General features: G+C 35.2%; 1 protein-coding gene across 3 annotated transcripts in view; it reads right to left on the bottom strand.

The window, feature by feature from the left end:
* The window catches only part of Ppm1l (protein phosphatase, Mg2+/Mn2+ dependent 1L), a 499,143-nt gene that overhangs the window by 45,926 nt on the left and 444,332 nt on the right, over positions 1–8,885 (bottom strand). The gene's annotated exons all lie outside the window — the stretch shown is intronic.

The raw sequence follows: 8,885 nt of genomic DNA, 5'->3' as shown, positions 1-8,885 counted from the left end.
TTTATGGGAAAACTCTAGGTAAATGAGAAACAAAAGCAATAAAATGTTGGGTAGTTAGTTGCTCTGAGACTGTGGGACATGAAACTCCTCTGTACCCAGACAAAAGAAAATTCTGTTTTTTTCTTCCTATCATAGGTACTAAGATCTAACAAAAACATCAATTTTACAGCCTTGAAGCTACAAAAGGCAACTTAAATACCATATGAAACCAGCATGGTGTGCCAGTCACCACCAAGAATGCATGGTAGAGGACTGGGGAGCCTTAGGTGTGCCCTGCTCTGACCTTTTCCTGCTAAAGTTGTTTATCCTTCTCTTGCTTTTCTTTATGGTTTAATCATACATGCACACGATCAGCTCTCTAAGCATTATACTTAATTTTATCATGTTTTAACATCACAGGAGCAGAAGTTATGTATTCAACTTGTTTTTTCATTTAATATGACATTCTTGAGATTTATCCATGTTGATATATGTAGCTATAACTCATTCATTTTCATTAATTATAGTATTCTATTCTTTGCATATACTGTATTTTATCTATCCATTTTCCTGCTGATGAATATTTTTGTTTTCAGTTTTTTTTAATTACAAACAAGTGACCAAGTATGTTTTTGTACATATTTTCTGATGCAAATATATAAATTTCTCTGTGAAATGTAAGTAAGGATGGATATGCTGGGGTATGGCATATGCAGTTTCAACTTTATGAGATAATGTCAGATTGTTTTCAGAACTTACTCTACCAAATCATAGGCTCAACTGCAGTTATTATTGCTCCAGATCCTCAGTGACCCTTTATATTGCTGACTTTTAAATTTTTGTTAATCTGATGTGGACTAAATAACTCATGGTGGTTTTAATTTGCATTTCCCTGATTAATTGATAAGGTTCAGCATCTTCTTAATGGACTTCGTATTTCCTCTTCTCTGAAATGCCTGCTAATGTTATAAAAAGTCAGGGTCCTCAATCAGCTTTATCAGAAATAAAACTGTTATTCTCCTCTTATTTCTCAATCACTTATAAATTAAGAGGAAAATGGGGTATTATTGTAGATATCCTGCTCAAAGGGAAATAGTGAAAAAATTTGACTACAGGACCTAAATATTTTGAAGTGCTGAATTACATTAGCATACACAACTGAGTTATGAGATAGCTTGCTTTTACCTAGGTTTATCACAACATTTTATAATTAGCTTGGCTAACTATAACAATTTTAGAGATTATGGCCAACTTGTTATGTAACACATCATCTTGTTGATATGCTACTGCGATCCTATCACACTTAGATCATGTAATAGATGCTCAGTAAATGTGAAATGATTGACTGATGGCATGTTAGTTGCAGATAACACAAACCTACTCAAAAACTGTCTAGAATTTATCTTAGTAGTTTAAGAATAAAATTATCAAAGATATCTAAATTTTTATTGAGATTTTGGGTATCACCTATAATACTATCTAAAATTGATAACCAATTGCCAGACTCAAACATCTATTTTCTACTTCAATGGTTTCCCAAATTAGTTTCCATGGAGTACCAATTCAGTGGACGTAATGGGTTCATGTTTGGGAATACCAACTGGTTGAAGTTAAACAGTTAAACTATCAGTCTTTGCAAAGCATCTAATGTATTTGTCAATGGTGGATTCCCAGGAGACTGTGGTATACCAAATGTTTTCCCCCAGAGTATTTGGAATGCCTAGGTGCCAAGACATATGTTGGAAAAAGTGCATCTCTGCTATTTCTCTTATCATCAGCTTCTTACAGCAACAAAATTCTTTGTTTGCTTATTTTTTTCTGATTAAGGTCATATTGTTAAGAAATACTATTCTTGGATTAATTTTATCAGTTTTATAATAATTGGACAATGTAAAATAAATGCATTCTACAATAAAAATATTCACAATCTTACAACAGCAAAATTCCTTTTAAAAAAATATGATTCAACTTTACTGAAATGCTAAGTACTAATTAAATGTTCCTTGTCATCAAATGTAGTTTAACATTTTACATAATATGGTATCTTAAACCCAATTAAAAAAAAATCCCAAGGCAATAATTCTGGAATTCTATTCATAAAATATTAAAAAATTAAAAATAAAAAAAGATGACAAGATATGAAAACCATTTGATATTATTACTGTTGACTAAATGAAATATACTTGAAGATTTCTATCTGAAATGTTCTTAGAGTCAATTAGTTTGTAAAATAAAAAGAGCTTTTTTAAAAATTGATGTGTTATGGTCTTTTATGTGTAAATGAACATCTTGTATTTGTGACCTGCCATGGAGAATTCTTCTATACAGAAGGTTCTTGCTGAGGATCCTCTTCACAGAACAGGGTAATCTCTGAGGAGGTTAACACAATGACACATAGTCAGAATGCAAATTTAATCTGCCTTATTATATGTCCAGTTTCTTTTAAGATTGATAGCTGAATTAAATAAGGCCAGACTGTATGCCCATTTGTTGTTTTTTGAAGAGTCCATGGCTTGCTTTTCATTCATTTGAAGCTTCACCAGGTGAGGGTAGTAGGGAAAATTTTCAGACTTCTTATAAACTCAATTTTAGGTTTTCCCTTAGAGGAGGCTTTGCAACAGGTTCTTCACTGTTCCAAGGTTATTTCTTTTCTTTCTTTCTTTTTTAAGTAAGCACACTTTTATGAAGCTTAAATTGTGTTACAGAAATACGTTTCAACTGATTTAAGTCCAACACCAATGAAGAGAGGAATGATGGAACCAAAATTTTCTCTCTTCTATCACACTAGGATAGATTCTATTCATCTACAGTTTTCATTTCTCTAGGCTTTGTTCCACACAAATTTGTGCAAGTTTTCAACATTAGAAGTCTTAAGACTATTAGGGGAAAGAAAAAAAATGTTTTAAAAACAAAATAAAAATCAAACCTCAAGCCAACAAACATTACCAATCTACTGGAGTACTGCTCGAAAACAAAATCTATCTTGAGTACAGGTCCTCACATCAGAGCAAGTCAAAACATTAGGTGCTGTGCTCATTACAGAATCAAGCATATCAAGTTGATTGAAAGCTTCCTCAATGAAACATTCGATTAACAGTGTGCTTGAGATATAAGTCAAAACAGTGTTCCAACCACTTGATTTCACCAAGTAGATTTTAAGTTTAGAAAACACTGAAAAACGTGTTTCATTTATAATTACGAAAGGAACAAAGCATCACTGCATCAATCCAGAAATTATCAAGAAAATATTGTGAGTTCAAAAAATACAAATGTAATCATTTTGCTATTCTCTTAGTTGCTTAAATACCACAGTATTTGCAATTATAGCTAAAACATCCCAACTCTTGAAAGCCTATGTCCAAGGTTATTTCTGATTTGCAAAAGTTTTTTCTCCATGTTTCTCCCCTGTGTTCTCCCATTCAATCTTGCTACCACATCAGACAGACAGGTTGCAGGAAGACACTTTTTTCTTGCATCTGTAATGGGAAAAACCTTTGCAGCTGACAATATCTGCTCCAGGTCTGGCAAATGGATGCATGCCATTTATTCTTATAAAGACAGGCTGGCAACTTTTCACCAAGGACAAAATGGTGATATGAGAAGGATTTAAATGAGCAAACTGCCCTTCCTTTGACCTCTGAAATGTTTTCAATCTTCTATGACAAATCTGGGCTTAGTAAAATGCAACAGGCATAAGAGGCACTTACTTCTGAGACTGGCATTTACTTCCAGGGATGGAACACTGTGGACCTTCAGTAAGTAGTTCATTTCAACTCAGTACTAAAAATCTAGAGGTCTTTGAAGAATAGGAAATGTGGCAAGGAAATAAAAATGCTACTGAAGAATCAATCAGCATAATTAGTTGAGTCAAGATACTCAGATTCCAAAATTGGTCTAAATGAAAATGTGACACTTCTTTATAATCTAATCTCCCTCAAATTCCTTGGTGGTCTGCTCATTTGCTGTTTATTGCATTTTGTGACATTCTATTCCCTCAAATTTCCCATGGCACCAGTTTTAAAATGTTCTTTAACTTGGAATCATTTGGGAGAGAATTTCACTCTTAAGATAAATAGATACACACTTTAATTTCCTTTATAAGAAGTCCACATGCAAAAATAAAAAACAGGAAATCACCTCTATCTACAGTTCTACTTTATAAATAATGGGACAGTTCACAAACCCAATCATTTGCAGCTAGAAATATCAATTTAATATTTTAAATTGGCTCTTTCATGATCTGGCAAGATGAGCATAAACAAGAAAAATAAAAAAGTGACTAGTGTTTAGGTTTGGAAAACACTCCAAATATCTCTTCTAAGAACCTGAAAAAAAGAGTCTTATCCCTTAAGTTAATAAAAATCCATGAGGAAGTGCTGTTCTCTTAAAGACTCATTCACTGGTCCAGTCTCTGAGAAAGTTTCTAAACCATGGACATACTATTAAATTGAGAGCCCTAAATAAAATAGGGAATTAGTAAAGTTGCCATGAAAAATTAACTTTCCCCCAATCTGGTTCCCTACCATGCTGGCCTCCACTCCCAACATTTTTGTTTATCCTTCTCTCCTATCAAAGCCTATTTGTATTATGCCTTGCCCTATAATAGGGAACATGATTAAATATTTTTCTGCAAATGCAGTTCCTCATCTATCTTTTAAGCTCTATTTGGAAATGCCATTAGACACTTCAACATGGATGCCTGTGAGCATCTGAACCTAATTTAACACCTCCATCTCTCCCTATCCTTCAACCTGTTCCTTCCTCAGGTTCTGTATATTGGTTGAAGCATCATCATCCACCCACTACCTAATTTAGAAATCTGAGACAACTTAGCATGTTCTAGTGGGATTATTTGTTAAAAATCTATTTTATCCACAAGACTGTGAGTTCCTTAGGGAAATAAAACAGGCCTCTCCTAGAAACAATACCATGCAATGCCACATAAGTGGGTACATGTTTGATGTTGATAGGGATCACAATTTAATGCACTTAACTACCAGAGATAATACCGTTTTATTTTTTAATTGGCCAGCTAATGTGCTCCCAAATTCCTTTGGCAATGTTGGCAAAGTGTCTATAATTAATTATTCACTTATATGAAATCTTGATTTTAAAAAATAGCATCAATAGTGACTCTCCATGTATCTCCTGAGACCAAATGGTCCTATGTGATATAACTGCATCTTTTGGTGACCTGCCACTAATGAAGGTGACAGCAGACTATTTTTAGAAACACTCAGGTCACAACTCTCCTTTCCATAGGAGTTACCCCAAACTGGGAATTCTGGGCACTCCTCACTTCTCAAAGCTAGGTTACACTTTCCCAAACACATGCAATTAAAAAGTAAGGGTCAGATTAGCTGGAATAACTCACAAAGGATATCTGTTCTAATGAATAAAAACAAGTTCTGTGTAGGGCAGTATTTAGCTTGGATATGCCTGTACACTGAGCAGGTTTTAATTAGCTAGTCCAAACATCAGCTAGCTTGTAAACTGATTTGTGCTGAACAGTTAAAGCAATTCAAACAAGAGAACCACCAAATGCAATTTGGACAAAAAGTCTCAGACCTAAAATATTATTCTGACATAAAACAGAAGGGCTCAGACCTGGCGCAGCTGTGTGCCACAAGAAAGCCTTTGTCTGGAGATGGGTCCCAGGTGGTAGGTGTCCTGAGATAACTCAGGGGATTTAATTAGTGAATGCAGCTGAAGCATATAAGCAATGACCAGTTTAGAGATGTGGCTGGCATCTTCAGATCAACTGGGTTAGCACTAGTATTAACAGAATTCATCTGCTGGAAAATCCCCTTTAGGATTTCAGATCACATTTGACAAACTGTTTTTACTACACTGGATTATCTCTAGGCCCTGGCAATGAGATTTGAACTTGCACACATCAGAGGCACATTCATATTTCAGTCCACTGCTAACTTCACAGAGGTGTCCTATCAATAACTACCCCGGCTTTCCAGTTAGTCTGGGGCTCTGAAGTGAAAGAAGGATCACCCGCATTACCTTACAAATGAAATGGGCTCTGCCAACAGGGTAGTAGTTAGACTGCTAAAACCTTTGAAGCAACTCCAATAGAATCCATAATCATTAATTAAAAAAGAGTATGACCAAATAAAAATGTATATTATGATGCTTTTAGTGTGTGTGGGGGCATATGTGGTGTTATAGAATTCATTAAAAAATGTTCCAATCCACTTCCTCTTATACTTCCACCAACTGCCCTCCACACACACCTAGAAGACTTACTGCTTCCTGATTTACAACTGAACTTAGTAGCTCTCTTTTTTGCCAGCTCCTATACATGGAAGTGTCATTGTCTGTGCATAGTACCAGAGGAACTAGACATATTGATTTTGTTCCATGAGTGTTAGAATTCAGTTGCTTATACGAAGTCCAATATAAACCCTCAAACATCCTGAACCAAAAGATTAAGACCAGACCAGAGATATGACAAGAGTTAAGTCCTTTTACTAGTTTGTACTGCTACTACAAATCCTGACTTGAAAAGGAAAGCAGTGTTATTTGGCTTAATGAGCCCACAGTGTCAATTTGTTCCTTAGAGAATAGAAACATAAAAACAATATCTTACATTTGAGAGCTGATGTTAGAAATAATTGTTAAATGGCACAATGAATTTGAACATCCTCTGTAATATACTTTTAGGAAAACCTAAATCATGGTTAACACTGCTTCCTGTGCTTAACTAACAGGTTATGGTAAACCAAATATTAGGTTTTAAAGAACAAAGGATTTCAATAAGGCATATAGCGTGTAGCAGGTTCTACAAGTTTTTATCATCTTCTAGTTATATTTTTTTAAAAGTTTCTTAGAAGGAATAGAAAAGGACAGCCTATATATAGCCTTATTATCTCACCACCTTTTCTGACTCAGACTAATTTGTGGCCAAAGGCAAAGGAGAGCGATGCAGTAACAAGTGAAATCAATCAGTTCACTGCATTTTAAGAGGAGCTGCAGAAAGGCTGTTCTTGACTACTGAGGGTGAGCGATGAATGAAAAGAGGGGTTAGGTAACAATTTAGTAGAACTGAGATTCTTAAACATTATTTTCATTGTGATGATTATGATGTAGAAAGTTGACTTGCATCCTATTAACAAACAAATACTGCATCTCTAAATGATATGTGTAATACATCACATATTTTTGGATAAACATCATATTTTTCACTTGCCATATGTAACTTACATAACAGCTGGTGATCCATTCAAAAAGGAAAGAAAATATTTTAGATCTATGAAGAAAACACTGTGGGCAAATACCTAGTACACTGATCTTATCATTTAAAAGCAATCAGGATTAAAGATCATTCTGGCAACTGAAAAATTCCATAGAAAGAGTAGCATTGATCAAACTCATTTGATAATCAAAAATTCACTTGTAAAAGGATATTTCCTAGAAGTCTTCCTTATTATCCCTACCTTAAAATGAGGCACCCTAGGGCTCAGTCCACAGAACTCTAGATTTTTTCTCAATTACATTTACTTCTTAGCTGGCCTCATACAGTTCTGACTTTAAAATTATCTATATGCTGATGATTTTCACATTTTTATTTCTACCCTTGATCTTTTCACTAGGCTACAGATTCATATATCAAATTATCTGCCTGGCCTTACTTTCCATCTGAGATATAACACATCCAATTAAAGCTCCTTTTGCAGTATGATAGGCTTTAGTATACACAGTAACTACATCTAGACAGCCACCTGGGCTCCAACCTTTAAGTCATTCTTGATTCTCTTTTGTCCACACTTTCCATTCAATCCATTAGAAATCCATTAGAAATCCCCACTGGCCTTCACAATGAACCTAGAATCTGACCACTTCTTATATCAACTTGTTGATACAGTTGGTCTCAGCCACCACCGTCTCTCTCCTGCTCATCTTGCATCTTCTTCCTTCTAGTCTATTATTCACCCAGTTACTAGAGATACCATCTAGTTCCTAACTTAGTGTCACTCCTTTTCTGAGCATCCTCCAGTGACTCCCATCTCCCTCAAAGTAAAAAACCAGTCTATATAATGACCCACAAAGCCAATTCCTTGCCTCCCACTAATTCTCTGATCTGCCCCTCTCTCTCTCCTTCCTGATCACTCTCCTCATGCTACACTGGCCCCTGGTCCCAAACCCAAATCTCTCTTACATACAGATACTCACTCTTCAAGCTCCTCATTTTCTTCAGATGTCTGCTCAAATGTCAACTTCTGTGTGATACGTCCCCTGAATACAGTGTGTGGAATAGTAATTACTCCACTTAAGTTCCAGCATTCCTTTCCCCGTCACCTTGCTTTGTCTCTGAAGCTCTTAACACCATCTGGCACATTATATATTTATTTGTTATTTATCCTATCAGAATATAAATCTATGGGTGTAGGGGTTTTGTTCTGTTCACTGCTAAGTCCCCATTGTCTAGAACAGAACCTAGCACATAATATGTGTTCAAAAAACATTTAATGAATGACTAAGATGGTAAAAGGAGCAATTAGAAATGGCACATCCTCCTAATGGCACAAAGGAAGGTGTTATGTTGTGGAGGATAGTTTTTGAGGAGGCATTTGTTGGTTTATAAACTTTAAACACCCAAGTGAAGGAGAAAGAATGGGATTCTGAGGAAAGTCAATTATTTAAAATATTTTCCCACTCACCTTCAACATTATTCAGTTTACTTAAAACTTCAAAAATATTTTTAATCGTGGTAAAGGCACAGTCTAAAAATTTCCCTCTTAACCATTTTAGGTGCACAATCTAGTAGTACTAACTATATTCACATTGTTGGGTAACAGGTCTCTAGAACTTTTTCATATTGCAAAACTGAAACTCAATACACATCAAACTATCGCGCTCCCTCTGCCCGCAGAGAGAGAGACACGACAAACGTC

The sequence above is a fragment of the Sciurus carolinensis genome, chromosome 9, assembly GCF_902686445.1.
Source record: "Sciurus carolinensis chromosome 9, mSciCar1.2, whole genome shotgun sequence".
Classification (NCBI taxonomy): Eukaryota; Metazoa; Chordata; class Mammalia; order Rodentia; family Sciuridae; genus Sciurus; species Sciurus carolinensis.
Note: the sequence above shows the minus strand (reverse complement) of the source record. Positions and strands in the feature narration are given on the sequence as shown.